At 42.0% G+C, this 15,900-nt stretch overlaps 1 protein-coding gene and 1 long non-coding RNA gene across 6 annotated transcripts in view; one reads left to right on the top strand and one right to left on the bottom strand.

The window, feature by feature from the left end:
• The window catches only part of bnc2 (basonuclin zinc finger protein 2), a 179,614-nt gene that overhangs the window by 151,306 nt on the left and 12,408 nt on the right, over nucleotides 1–15,900 (top strand). The gene's annotated exons all lie outside the window — the stretch shown is intronic.
• Nucleotides 1–15,900, bottom strand: part of LOC144899824 (uncharacterized) — a 57,949-nt gene that overhangs the window by 30,826 nt on the left and 11,223 nt on the right. The window contains exons 2-3 of one of the 2 annotated variants that reach the window (XR_013628137.1): nucleotides 6,038–6,122; nucleotides 1,810–2,195 (exon numbers count right to left, since the gene is read on the bottom strand). This is a non-coding gene — a long non-coding RNA (uncharacterized LOC144899824). Of the gene's footprint in view, nucleotides 1–1,809; nucleotides 2,196–6,037; nucleotides 6,123–15,900 lie in introns of those variants that run through there. The other variant, XR_013628136.1, reaches the window with a different exon arrangement.

The raw sequence follows: 15,900 nt of genomic DNA, 5'->3' as shown, positions 1-15,900 counted from the left end.
AAACAGACGGCTAATGCTGCTCACAAGCATCGCTTGTCAATTTACGGCCGCTGCTCCCTGAACTGCACGGGTATAAATCCCCGATGTGACATCCGTTTCTACCGCTTCCAAGCCGACGCCGACCCTCCCCGTCCCCCAGCACGTCTCCTCCCCAGACACGTACTTGGAAACCTGACGTCTGCGCATCCAGGCCAGATGTATCTGTCTTGACTTTCATAGTTATTCTTTAATCGCTATAGGCGAAGGGGTGGTGCGTTTCATGTGGCCGCCGTCGCAAATCACGACCGTGAGTGAGTGCACGGAGACAGAGGCCAGGGGAACGCCGGAGAGGGTTACTACGTATCGCAAAAGATTAGAGAGGGAAACTTGACAGATTGAGAGGACACCTGGACATGGACGCAACGGAACATCGGAGAAGAAAGTGGCGGAGGGACCACGATTTTTACGCTCCAGAGGCAGCTTTTATTCATTTATCAAATATTGACTCAACGTTTTCCACTGCTGACCACATATGAACGGATGCAGAGGCTACTTTTTGGACTAAGCCAGTGTTGGTCAATATGCTAAGTTGGGATAGCTTTAGTGTAGTTATACATTTTATAGAATACTGTATGTTGACATTGATTGACAATTGACATTTAAAGCAGGGCTTCTGAAATGCTCTCAACCTGGGATTCCCCTCCCCCACCCCCAAAACACACACTTTGTCCCAGGAACAATATGCGTTCAAAAGAGTCATACATTTGCATCATAAAAACTTTGCTAACAAAAAAAAGTCCGACCTCCTCACTTATTTTCTCTCCGTCATCCATTGGTGTGTGTGTGTGTTTACATGCGCGGATGGAGACAGTGTGGAGGGTGTCCAAAGTGAGGCCTGGGTGACATTTGAGGTCCCCAGTTTGATTTTATTGGGCCGGGGCATAATGGAAAAATTATATTAAATTTATAAACAATGGAGAAAAAGGGCAAAATGTAAAGAGATTATGTTGAAATATCAATGTTTTTTTTTTTAATTAGTGCATGTGACGGTTTTATGTACTCACAGCAGGAAGAGGCGGGATATAATGCTAGCACTTCATTCAAATGTTACCTTTAATATTCATAATTGTAGCCCACCAGGCAGTCTCAAACTGTTTATGATACTGTACATGCACAGTTTCAGCAAGTTACTTTAAAAACGTAATTTCAGTTACTTGGGATTTAGCTTTGTATGACTTGCAGTTCACTCCCAAACTGCTAGGGGGCACTGTTTTCACGACAAACTCCAACTCTTGTTGATGAGCTATTTAGCTTCCTGTGTCGTCGTAGAGAACATAGACCATATAGATATCAGTTTATAATGACATGCCACATTTCACTGCAACGTTTGAAATTGTAATGAATTAGATGACACTTAACGGAAGATTTATTTTTATTATTTACACCGTTCCTCCCAACACTGGACATAACACCGTAAAAGTGTGCAAGGCAATCTGCTACTAATAATAAGATCCTCTGAAAATTTGCTGGCACACGCAGCGGCTGCAGATGGAGGAGTATGACTCTAATCTATCAATTACTCCAAAAGGAAGAAAAAAAACATTTCCTGTGTATGTACAGCTTTGTGGCGCACAGATGCAAAATAGGACTGGATGAAGACATAACATCATGGGAACATGACAAACAAGAGCTGTCCGCTTCATCCTGCAGTCCAGCCATGTGCGAAGCATGTGTTGCAGAAGCACACATACACATACTATTCCAATAACAATCATTTAAAGGCCTCACCGGTGAAGAATGATGCTTGTGTGGGTCTTGCAATGTGGGGTGGGGGTGATGATATCATAAAAAAAAAAAAGCAGGTGTGTGATGTGTCACAAACATCAGGGTGCTGAGACTGAGAACCCTTCAGGGTGACAGCAGCGTGATAAGGGAAGGACGTAGGGTAGCGTTCACTCCCCCCTTCTCATTAACCTCACCTCTTGATTGCCCCCAGGACTCCTCGGTGCTAATTAGAGGCGGGGGCGGGGAGGGGAGGGGGGTATGTCTACAATGCAAGCACCTCTGTACAAACACACACACATAGTTGGCAATGCTGGCAGAAAGGCTGCCGAATCGCCCGAGGCAAAAGAATGAATAGTCTGCCGTTGTGTTTCATCTCTGCAACAAGCGAGCTGGCAAGTGCGGGGTTAAAAGCCCCAGCAGGTGACACCTTGCTGTTAAAAAAAAAAAAGGCGTGATCTTGGATTTTACACACATTTTTGTTGTTTTCAAAGCTTCATGTACATTCCTTCATATTTTAAGTAATTTTAAATAACAAGTCACAGAGCAGACCTGGTAATTGACAAACAGATTCTAAATATATTATAAAATATCATCAATCTGTTCGTGATGCTACCAGGTGTGATTATTTCTAAGCGGGGTTCCACATGTGCTGAGCTGAAAGCATACGGGTGACGTAAAACTCCTGCCAATCAAACCAATACTACAGTTAGTTTGAGCTGTGAATCCTGCAGTTGTATGACTTTTTTTTTGCTGCCCCAAGTCTCTGTTAAGCATTCACAGCACTGCAAATTTGCAGATTATTGGTCAAAAATGCATTTTTAAAAATGAAAATAGGCAAAACACATCTCATTCAGCATAAATAGATCATATTTTAGAAACGCGTAAATGCGGTGAAATGTGCGGCAATGTGCGGCATCAGATTTTTTAAAATCAAATTTTGCACTTTATTCACCGGTGATTCAGGTTGTGAACAATGACAGCCATCCAAAAAAAAATAAGTTGTTCATTTAATATTACAGAAAGTAGGAAATTAGTCAACATTACTGATAAATGTCTAACTGATTTTAATTTGTGGGATTCTGAACTGGCATGCAAGTGTAAAAAGAAGTTAACCACCGCTAATAATAAAAGGCAAAAAAAAAAAAAGTACTGATTGCATTGGATATTTAGAGTTTCTTTCTTGCTGAGTGTGTCCCTTTGTTTTGGAATAAATGTCGTAAAAAAGGACAAAAAGCAAAGCAAAAGGTGCAAGTGATATGCTGAGCACATTTTTCTGTTATTTTTTATTTTTTTACATTTATTGTATTGTATATTGTTATTTTTGTAATTTTTGCATTGTAATTTTTTAAGTATAAGTATTTATAATTGCCTAACAAAACATCATGGGAACATGCCAAATATATATATATATATATTTTACATATATGTATTTTTTTTCCTTTTTTTGCACCTTCTTATGTATTTTTTTCTTTTAAATATGTATATATATATCCAGTATATAAAGAAACATATATATATATATATATATATACAGTATATAAAGAACATATATATATATATCCAGTATATAAAGGGAAAAAAAATAATATATATATATATATATATATATTACATGCTGTCTGGAACAAGGCCTTGCAGACACAAACATGTTGTTGGAGTTGTACAGCAAATTGCCATTTGTACCTGGACCGTACCAAGGAGGGAACGACCGGGGACTCGGGGTAGCGGGTGGCTGCAGATGGGTGCAAGCAACCAGGCAGGGAGGCAAACAGCCAGGCAGTGGGAAGTAGGGGTGGGGGGGTGTGGAGGATCAGTTGGTTGATGGCGAACATAAGAGAGAGTATTTAAGAGCACTTGAGTGCCAGCGTGGATGTAGTCCCTTGTCCCGGAGGACACAAGCCGGGGGCCCCTCTGCACTGTGGCATGACTTTTCACTTTAGCAAGGCGCCACTCACTCTTTTTCTAGTCACTCGCTACGTGCTTCAATGAGTCCATCACTCCCTTCTTTCATTCACTGCCACTACTGCACACATACACACACACACACACACACACGATTTGACCCATTTGCCCCCCCCCCGCCACGGCTAGTAAATAATTCCATTGTGAGAGCCATTAGCAAGTATCTCAGGGTTAAGAGGGGCCGACTATAGAGGCAGTCAGATGGGTGATTAGACAATAAGAAGGTGAAATGTCTACTATTCTACTATTGTTGTGTGAGTCAACAATTCCATAGACTTAATGTCACTTTCATTATCCATCTAGATGTTTGTGTTGCGGCCTCGCAAAACATATGGCGGTGGGTGGCTAATGCTGCCAAGAAGGTAATCATCACCAGACCCGCTTTGACATGGAAATGAAATATAAGGTGCAATTATGTAAAATACAGAAAAGGTACAGCGGAACCTCAGCAGTAAATCAGCAGTGGGGTTTCACACTTCTTTTTACACTTGAGTGACAGTTATGAACGCTAATAACTGAGACACATTTAAATCAACACTGCATTATCTTGTCACTAAAGTTAAGATCCGCTTTATTGTTTTTGTGTATTATTATAGCAGTGGTTAACTTCTTTTTACACTTGTATACCAATCAAGAAAGCTCATCATTGAGGCGGTTTATGTACAAGTAGAACAATCTTCACATTTTGTCACTGTGACTAAAGTTAATGTAAACTAAGTTAATTAAACATTTATCATTGCACTAAAATTAATATATCTGCAATATGTCTGCTCCTGCATATGCTCCTGTGCAATACTATGTGTATATTTTGGATATCTTGTATATAGCTTGTTAAATTGTCTTTTTTACTCTACTTTTATATACTTTTTTTTTTTTTTTACTTGACTACTGCACTGAAAGGAGAAGCTCTCCAATCTCGTTGTACATCTTGTATAATGACAAAGGCCATTCCATTCCACTCCAAACTATGAGGTTAGCTTCTTTTTACACTTGTGTTAGTGACTACAAGTGTTAGTCATTTTGGCTAGGTTATGTTTTTTTATGGAAATATAGGAATATAAATTTTAGCTAGGTGGCAACGATGCAGTGTGTTTATGTGTGTGTGTGTGTGTGTGCCGCGTGGACCTGTGGACGCGCAAACTGGCCGCCGGGGCCTGTAGTTGAGCCACTGTCAGAGGGATCCTTGTATTTTTCCACAGGCATGTCAGAGGATTACACAGTCCCTCTGCTGTTTCACTCACCTCTCTCTCACTCACACACACACACACACACACACACACACATCAAAGCAGCACTGAAAAGGTGCATGCTGGCCTTCTTTCTGTAACACACACATACTCCAACACGTCTGCCTGCAGGGATGGCCAGTGGCAAGCATGGCCTTTGCATGTTCATAAGACACCATGGTCTTTGTTGGCTACACTACAAACTTGTGATACAAGAAGCATGCACCTCAACACATAGTAAAATAAGAAATACTCATATTATTGTTAATATTATTATTATTACTCCGCCGTGGGAAATAATAACAATAGGGATAGTTGGTTCCAATGTCAATTATTGACATGAATAAACTTCATGCGTTCATAAGGTTCATACAAGAGACATTACTCACCGTTAATATACATACAATCAATAAAAGCATTGAAAAAATATGAAAAAGTTTACATTTTGTGAAGTGGATTGAAATGTTTCCCATATTAACTGCCGTGCAAGTGTAAAAAGAAGTTAACTACTGTTAATATTTACTTCATTAATCATAAAAATGCACTTGTGTGATAAATGTGAAGGTGATTGAAAACTGGTCACGATACGTAAATATGCACTGCTGTGGGGGAGCACCCCAACTACCGTATTGTCCGGACTATAAGTCGCACTTTTTTTCATAGGTTGGCTGTTTCCTGCAACTTATACTCCAGAGCGACTTATAAATGAAAAAAATGTTTATGTTACATAAACACTGGACACATTTTCTGTTTATGTTTATTTTTTGTGTAGCTGAATAACCATTGTGTTAGCATATCTTACACCTATTCAGATTATTTTATTATTGTTAGAACTTTGGTCAAGTAGTTTGTAAAATAAATTACCCGCAAAAAATGTAACTTATACTCCAGTGCGACTTATGTATCTTTTTTTCTACCTCATTATTAATTTTTGGCCTTCTTGAACTTATACTCCGGAGCGACTTATAGTCCAGAAAATACGGTATTTTCAATGAAATGTTCCAAATTGTACAACCTCAGGTGTGTAGGTGTGTGTAGTTTCCCTTGTATCCTTAATTACGACCCGCATTTAACCGCACACTCACCTTCACACTCCTACGTCTTTGTTTCCCGAGAGCCGTCGCCTCCCCTTTCCTCCTCCTGGTGTCAGGCGTTGAGTTTGACACGGAGCTATAACGTAAGAACACAAATCAGTTACTTAGCGTGTAGCATTTACCACAGACCAGGTATGAGGCCTTTAAGACCTTTAACCAGGACAACTCTCTGTACGCCTGCAGCTTCATCGATTGACAAAAAGCAGACTAACTCCTCTAACCACCCAATGTTATCTCTTCACTTTTTCCTTCGCAAAATTTCCCAGAAGCCCCCAGTCTCACCCCATCGCACCTCTAAGCCACAGCCAGACACCCTGTTAGAGGCGATTACCATCACCCCCCCTATTCTAACAAGATGCAGACATTAGCAAATCTATACTTATTGCATCTGGGATGCTCTCCCGGTCTTGTAGATGATACGGAGGAGACGTATTAGTGTGACATATTAGGCTGGCAACAGGTCGTCAAGGTGAGATGCTACACCGACGCTAAATTGACTCCAAAGCCTCGCGGGACGTTGTAGTCAGGCTATAGTGGTGCTAGTCTGCAGCCGGCCTTGTATTGAGTTTCTGTGATGGCTGTTTAGCTTGTAGTGCTACACAAAAGGGCATGCAGGGGAATGGATGCCGCTCCTTTACATCCTCCCTCCCCCTTCTCCTTTCAATGGCTGACAGGAACCCTGAAGACCGCAATGTTACAGAGATCAATAGCAATACACTGCACAGCGCTGCCAGCCAGACACAAACACTCAGAGATAGCGTTACACAAACCCAGGACGTGCCAAGAGAGTCGTCTCCGGGCACAAATGCATCCTCAGTGAGGTGAACATGTGTTGGTTTTTGACTTGGGAGGGGTTTGGTTGTTTTACATTGATGGCCTTTAATACCAATGTCAAAACAACACATTATACCGTATTTTCTGGATTATAAGTCGCTCCGGAGTATAAGTCGCACAAAGTCAAAAATGCATACATAAGACCTTGGGCAAAACAAAACATACAAGTCGTACTGGAGTATAAGTCGCATTTTTTTACAGGTAATTTATTTTACAAACGTCCTCTTGGAAGTCAAGTTCTAACATTCATTCATTTTCTACTGCTTCTCCTCACGAGGGTCGCGGGGGGTGCTGGAGCCTATCCCAGCCTCTTTGTGCGAGAGGCTGGGGACACCCTGGACTGGTGGCCAGCCAATCACAGGGCACATACGTATAGACAAACAACCATTCACACTCACATTCATACCTATAGACAATTTGGAGTCGCCAATTAACCTAGCATGTTTTTAGAATGTGGGAGGAAACCGAAGTACCCAGAGATCGCCGAGGGTGGAATTGAACCCTGGTCTCCTAGCTGTAGCAGCTCCTAGCAGGTCTGCGAGCTAACCACTTGTTCACCGTGCAGCCTCAAGATCTAACAATAAAAGAATAAAGAACAGGCTGAATAAGTGTTAGATATGCTAACACAATGGTTATTCAGCCACTCAAAAATAAAACAAAATAATATTAATAAATAAATAATATAATAATAATAAACAAAAATAATAGTAATAATAATAATAATAATAATAAAGGTGTCCAGTGTTTATGTAACATAAACAGATTTTTCATTTATAAGTCGCTCTGGAGTATAAGTCGCAGGAACAGCCAACCTATGAAAAAAACTGTGACCTATCGTCCGAAAAATACGGTATACGTATGACTTAAAGGCCTCATATTGTGTTATTTTTAATCCAGTTTAAATACGAGGCCACTGGAAGGGTGTTGCCCAGTATCCGGCCTAGCCTTAAGATGTGTAGTGAAGCCTGATATGTAGGCTGCCCAATGACTGCACAGTAGTTTCAGAAGGTAAGTCAAACAGAACAACAGTGACCGAACGATGGCATAAGACGACAAGCCAGAGCTGCCCTTTCAAGACAACTTGAACACAAACTCCATTGTTAGAAACTGTCAAACACTCATACAAGGTCGTGTTCTGCTGTGCTGATCTTGGAAGCGAGCCTCCAGGTGGCTCCGAGGCCCCTCTCTGAACAAACAAGAGCAGCCATTCGCTCAACTTCCCACCACCACCCCCGTGTCACAGAGGCCAGGCACAGACATTGTGTGGCCCGGCTGGCTGGCCCGCTGACAGAAGCCACCCCGAGCCCACCGGCGAGCTGCCGCCAGGTCAACGAGTTGACGTTTATTGAAGGAAATTGTGCAGAGGGAGTGGACGGTCCTCTCGTCACGTTCGCACACACCCGTCACTGTTTGCAACTATTAAAAAAGAGAACAATGAAGAGAGAGAGACGGCACTTCCAACGCATTTTAACACGGGTACATGACTTTACTCCTTGTAGCGTTCACATTAGAGCAGGGGTCTCAAACTCAATTTACTTGGGGGCCACTGGAGCTCGGGTGAGACTGGGCCGCATCAGGTTTTCCAAAAATAAACAAAACACATTTATTAAAAACAAAAAAATTTAAAAAAAACTTCGCTTTGGTTCCAGTTTTCTACAAGAAAAGCTCTGATAAAACATTCCACTGTTCTCAAATATCTTACTTTTTATTTTTCTACACAAAATAAGATGAAAAATAAATTTAAAAAATCAAGAATAAAGAAAATCAATCAATCAGTAATAAATAAATAAATATAATAATAATACAACCGCAAATAATAAAAACTTAAGAAACCACATATAGTTGGTGGGTAGACAAATGATTTTTTTCAGATTAAAATGAACAAAGCATTATTAGAGCCCTGTAGACATGACAAAACACGACTATAGTCACATTTATACTCTTTTTATTTACAACATATTGCGCAACTGCAGGGTCTTCAGACACATGCTAACTCGCAAACTAGAGAGCTAGCGACCTAAACGGTAGCCTTCAAGTTATTTCCTTTAAACCTAAATAGCCAAAAACTTACCACTTCCACACGGATAGGGAGGATAACTATTAACAGTTATTTAACCTTTAACATGAACATTAATTAAACGTAATAATTTTTTCTGGGTACATGATACCATACAGCATCCATATCAAACTTGAGCAGGCCGCACTAACATTAAACTTTCATTTCAAGGCGGGGGCCTCAAACTAGTGTCCTGCGTGCCACATTTGGCCCGCGGGCCGCGTGTTTGAGACCCCTGCATTAGAGTTCAAGCGCCCCGAACCGTACCAACTCTCAAGTGATCTGTGTCCACTCCTTGTTGTTTGCGAGGGTTCAGATTATTACGTTCACACTTGACCAAAGGAATCATACCAGCAGAGGAAACCATTTAAACTGAACCAAGCATGACGGCTTAGCCCCTCCCCCCCACTTGAAAAACTTGCCGAGAGGATAAAACAGACATTTGGCGGTTGAAATCATGTGCAAAGCAAAAAGCGTATATGTCCAAATTCTTCTTCAAATGAACGATGATGGATGAATATTTGTGGACCGTGAGGAGAAAAGGAGGGAAGATGGGGGCGACACTGAGTTTAGTGGACCGTGAGGAACAATGAAAATCTAAAAAAAAAAAAAAAGAAGTGGAGTGAAATAGATTGAGTGCGTTGAGGTCCAGATGTGCGGCGGATGGATCAAACATCTGCTGAAGGCGCTCTGTGGTCTCGAATGACCCCCGTCGTCCAACCATTCTCACTACCGCCTTCTGCTTTGATAACAATTAACTCACGGGTTACGTTACGCGACTCCTGCTGCTGTCATGCGTCCAAATCTTTATTCTGTACATTTTGATGGTCCAGAGCATTTCTCGCTGTATATGTTACAATAGAATGGCAACGTTGCTTATTTTCACAGTGAGTAATCACAGTACCAAAGGACATGACAGTGGACAGACCCGGCGATGTGCAGGACCACTTCCTGTCGTAGCCACATGCTCGCGTGCGCACATAAACAATAACATTCTCTCGGCCATTTGAGCCTGCGGGCCACAGGGGAAGATGTGTTCAGGAGCATGGTGTAAATTACAGCGCAGTCTCAGTGGTAAGAACCATCCCTCCCTACACCCTCCAATGATGGATGGGCCAAGCTGCATGCCAGGCTGCAATCCCAGCGAGGCTATTTAAAAATAGGGAGACGGCAGGGTTGATAATTTGGGAGCATTTTAAGCAATTTATTACACATTTATGTAATAATAACGGTGGAGTAAAAGAGCACACTTGCTTTTATATTATAAATGTGGCAAAAGTCATCTTTCAATTATCCAAAAATACATTCATTCATTCATTTTCTACCGCTTATTCTCATGAAGGTCGCATAGGTGCTGGAGCCTATCCTAGCTGTCTTCAGGCGAGAGGCAGGGTAAACCCCGGACTGGTCGTCAGCCAATCACAGGGCACATATAGACAAACAACCATTCACACTCACATTCATACCTATGGACAATTTGAAGTCGCCAATTAACCTAGCATGTTTTTGGAATGTGGGAGGAAACCGGAGCATGCAAACTCCACACAGAGATGGCCGAGGGTGGAATTGAACTCAGGTCTCCCAGCTGCGAGGCCTGTGTGCTAACCACTTGCCTGCCATGCAGCCTCCAAAAATACCATAACGACAAATTAAATAACATTGTGAAATAACAGGAACTTTGTATGTATGCGTATGGACTAGTCAAATAAAATGCATTATTAAAGCAAAAGTGTTGAGAGCAATGGGTCTCTGAGCATGTGGTGATACCTTTAACTCTATAGCCAATTTGCCCCAACATTCTTTATCATCAACATGACAGACACAGGCTCCTTAGGGAGGGCACCCCCAGCCCCTCGTGAGCCGGTCGTGTTGTGGAATACTAGCGAGAGTAGAGACTCCAGTTAATGGTCTTGCATCTTCCTGGCAGCATGTCAATAACGACTCTGATCACATTAAGTAAAGAGTCCATTAGCTTATTCTCTTATTCCTCTTGCATGCTCTCCATACTGGGGAGTGTCCAAAACTATTCCCCCCCATCCTTTGGACATGGAAGTAATGTTTGGGACTGGTTGGGAATTTGCACCGTAAAAGAATTTTGCAGAATGAATAGTTAGAGATTAATGAAGCTTTCCTGCCTATTGCAAAAATGAGGACAAAGAAGATACGATACAAGAGAGGGGAGGGGGGGGCAAAGGGGTGAGAAAAGCAGGTTGTCAACCAGCACAGACCATTCCTTAGCTGCCTCGTTGCGCTCTATCCAGCCTAGGGGGATGGTGGAGGAAAGCGCAGCGGGCTCCCACATCTGTCTCGCAGGCCCCCGCGACAGACCTGGCTGCTGCTTCCAGAACCCGGCACATCACACGAATCATCCTCAATTAATTTGAACCATCAGGCGCACCCATCATTCCACCTTCTCTCAGGCATTCCCCCTGGCTCAACTCTAGGTCCACTGAGTTTTAACCCAAAAAACAAAAAGATAAGGAACATAGTAACCTCGCCCAGCATGGGGCATCAATACATCACTTGAGAAAAGACTCCCATTGGAAAGCGTTGTGAGTTGGTTAGGTTCTGAACTCTGAAAGATTGCACCCGGGCCTTAAATGGTTTCCATGTGCTGTCCATCTGCATCTCTTACTGGGCTGTGTCCAAACGACTGTCCTTTCCACTTTTTAAAGATGACGAGAGACTGCACTGCAGGTCGAAGAGGTCAAATGAATCAGAGGTTTGGAAATTTTTATATTTTCCCCCCCGAATGACAGGTTGACTCTGTTACAGATCATGAAAAAAGGCAACTCAGTGGGAAGAGACACTGAGGAAAAAAAAAGTTTACCTGAGGCCACCTGGACAATAGGAAAAGATAGACCGTGACTTATCTACCCCCCGTCCCGCCACCTTCACAACTGGACTATAAATCTTGCTCCAGTCGATTGGTGTGCCCTTAGTACCTTAACAACTAACATATAAGCCATGTTTTTTGGGGGTTTTTTTAACCATAACCATGAGTTAAATCAGGCAGAACAGTGAGGACTGCTGTTTGGCCTCCTTGAACAGTCAAATGAAGAACCAGCTGACGGTTTTCCACTAAGCTGTACAGTTCAGTTTGCCACCGTAACGTACAGTTTGAAGCAGCTATGTGAGCTTCAGTGCTAACATGACATCATGCAAGGTCAAACAGGGCTTTGGTCTTTATTTTAAGATGTGTGGCAAAGCCTGTTTCTAGTTGTGGGTGTACACAAGTAATCATGTCCATTAGGAAGGATGTTCTGTAAAAGCGAGCGTTTGAGTGCCTCTTCTCTGAAAAGTGGAACAATGATAATTTTTTCTCATGTTTGGTGCTCATAAACAGACCATGGGGATATTTCGACCATAATTAAAAAGCCACTTTTGCTTATTTGGCTTTGGACTGAAACAGTATGAACATTATATAACAACCATACCACAACAACATTCCCATTAGACAATAGTAAAAAAAATTCTCAATTGTCAGTTAACTTCCCCTTCGCCATGTTTTGTTCAAATTCCAGTACGATAACTGCCTCTAATATTCGGTTTATCATTGAATTGCATACTATTGCATCCCTAATTAGCTCCACAGCTTGATCTCAAGAACACAGAATCTTCAGAGGTTATCATTGGACAGTGACGCTAGCTTCACAGCAACACACAAGGGCAGTTTGACTGATCACACAAAAACCATGGCTGGCATTAGGGACGACCAGGCTTCTCACAATGGCAAAGTGAAGCATGGGAACTGCATTGATTCACCAATCACCTTGCAGTGGATGCGATCTCCATGGAGCCTCAAGGGAAGCCACATTGATTTCCAAGCCCTTCTCTCAGATCTAGTTCCTTAAAAGAAAAAAAAGAAAAAAAAACAACTGCTGTATCCCTGTGTTCGTCACTTCAAGGAAGGTTAAGCAGAAGTTCCTTGTGATCTGAGAAGGTCTTGAACCTTGCCTCTTCCTTTTTTCCATATTCCTGTCTCCCTCACCGCCCTATCTCGGGGCCGTATGAATAATGTAGAGGATCTAGTGGCGAGAGAGGTGCCCAGGGGGGATGGTTTCACACAAAGCTCACTGCCTGGAGCCATCACATCAGAGGCCAAGAGCTCCCAAGACGCGCACCGTTCCCCCATTGGCTCCTTCGTCGTGGGTCAGAGGTTATGAGCGAGCAACTAGCTCTACTTCTTTCTCCTGTGATGGACCGTTGGGAAATCAGTCGCTGTGTCCAGACGTGGGTGGAGGACATTTGTAAGAATCAGAGAGGTTAAAATTTGCACTGTGTGATCATGCTAAGTAGATCATTCAAGCGCTGCACATCAGAAGCTTTTGACCCCTTAGCTTCTGCATCTACCTTGTGTGTTTTTACCCTTTTGCTGCATCTTCTTTTGTCTTTGTGCTTGGCAGCCAAAAAGTGTGTTTTGTACATCGACAGGAAAAATACCAGTCGATAATAGTAGTCAGCGTCTGGTTTCAGGCAGGAAAACTTTACCAAGGTGTGCAGAAAGTCGGTAATAGATTACAGTAATGTATGCTTTACATCTGTCTTGCGTTACAGGGAAAAGCAGCCATTTTACTTTACTTTTCATCACTAATCTGTTCTCGGACGCTTGAAAAGTTCATACAAAAGTGACTACAACCTGTTTATGAGAGAAATCTATTATCTCCCTTACTTCTTTGCTCCACTTTTGAAGCAAGAGGCTCTCAAATGTTTGCTTTTGAACTTTCAGGTTTCAATAGCCATGTATACATGGACCCAAATATTCCAATTCTATTCGGTTTATTAGCTCAAACGGAAAAAATATAACCTTTGTATACACCTCATTCCGAAAGAAAAGTGCCAATCCGAATGAATATATAATCGGATTCACAGGGGTGGAATATTCCTTTCCCCAATCCAATTGAGGTATCTTGTACCCGCTCAATCGGAAAGTTGTCAGACTGCGTTCTTCTTCGTGGTGTTTTTCTTCTTCTGTTGTTTATTGGCGGTTGGCAAGCAGCTTTCGTGTGCATTACCGCCATCTGTGGAACAGAATCTAAACCCTTCTATACGCCATTCACAAGTCCAGTTTTATTAAAAAAGAAAATGCCAAACTTAATTATAAAATATTAGCAAGATTGAACTTTATCTTTTCCTGTTCTCGGGTGCGTTCTTTCAGCGAATGCTGAGATATGACGTAACACGCAGCTCGAGACGTTCTTTGAAAAAAATGGAGACGAGCAATCGGCACTGGACTGCTGCGGAAAGTTTGTTTTTGATCCAAACTAAATTTCAAGACTGGACGAACGAAAAACTGGCAATACGGAGTTATTCCAACAAGTGAAAGAAAAACTGGAGGAAGTCGGTATCACGTGATGTTGGTGTTTACGTTTTACTGCGCATGCCCCATTGACTATTCTGGTTGATTATAGCGGCGTGATTGGAATATTCCTTTCCATGTATACCATTGCTTTCAGGAAAGGTAATTTGGAAAGATTCCATTCGGAAAGAGAAAAACTCCTCATGTAAACGTGGCTAATGACAAAAATGCAGGCTTCGCTACACATCTTAAACTAACTGCCAACTATCTGTCAGTCAGCTACAAACATATGAACTACAAGCACATTTCCTCTACAGAGGGCTCGTCCAGGCTTGTACACGATCACAACGTACACCGGCTAATTACAAGTGGCGTACGCATGTTAATGTTGTTAATCCCTTCACACTTTGCAACCTAACATTGGCGCACACCGAGGATCTTAATACAGCTCAACGCCTGGCCCCCCGGCTAATTGCACAAGTGGCTGATTTGTTTGAACTGACAGTTGCGCCCCCTGCCCATGACAAGGCCATCATTTGCTCATCCTTGTCGTCAGCAATTTGCAAGGTGAATACATGCAACCCCCCTCCTTCATTCAAAGCCACTAAACAGCATTCAGCAGCGTAATGGAGGCAGCCGAGAGAGATTAATAAATACAGCCGTCTCTAGATTAATTCTAAGAGATGTGAAAACTAAACTAAACACAGCAGCCGATAAAGCGGCTACACCCCCCGCTGTTTCCACCACCGTAATTATTTGCTAATAGTCATTAACCTGGCAAACAGAGGTTTAGCCGCATTGTTCAAAAGGACTCTGGGATGCATAATGATGGACTAATATGTCATAGCACTGGGGGGACATGGGGGAGGGGGCAGGATTGATGAGATTTTACTGGTGGGAGCGTACAAGAAGAGGTGGGGCATGCCTGGAAAAGAGATGGGCCACATTAAGCTAATTGGGAGATGAGTGCCTACTTGTAAAAAAGTGCTTCTAATGGCATATTTGTTTGGCCGGCAGCATTGCAAAGCTAATGCAGGGAAGTGGTGTTGACTTAATGTACTCAGACCCGGATTTGTCAACGTGTGGCAGGGTACTTTTTTACAAAATAAAACCATAATATGAGGTTTTGGGATGTGACCTTTCAATACAAGAGCATTGCAATTCCCCAAAGTTGGTCAATAATAGAAATACATAATACAACATTCTGTGGAGGAGTAGTCAACATTCCACAGACATCACTGCATTAATTAAAATAATATTAATTCATTCATTTTCTACCGCTTTTTCCTCACTAGGGTCGCGGGGGGTGCTGGAGGCTATCGCAGCTGTCTTTGGGCGAGAGGCGGGGTACACCCTGGACTGGTGGCCAGCCAGTCACAGGGCACATACGTATAGACAAACAACCATTCACACTCACATTCATACCTATGGACAATTTGGAGTCGCCAATTAACCTAGCATGTTTTTGGAATGTGGGAGGAACACAGAGATGGCCGAGGGTGGATTAAAATAATATATTTTAGAAAAATATAATAATAATGTTTATATATTATATAATATGTATTATATTATTATAATTTTATGTTATATTATTATGATTGTATATTATTAAAATATGTAAAATATATTATATTGTTTTATTATTCTATTATATTATATTATATA

This window comes from Doryrhamphus excisus, linkage group LG9, assembly GCF_037039965.1.
Source record: "Doryrhamphus excisus strain RoL-2023G ecotype Guam linkage group LG9, RoL_Dexc_Guam_v1.1, whole genome shotgun sequence".
In the NCBI taxonomy this organism is placed as follows: Eukaryota; Metazoa; Chordata; class Actinopteri; order Syngnathiformes; family Syngnathidae; genus Doryrhamphus; species Doryrhamphus excisus.
The sequence above is the reverse complement of the archived record's forward strand: the minus strand, read 5'-3'. Positions and strand labels throughout refer to the sequence as shown.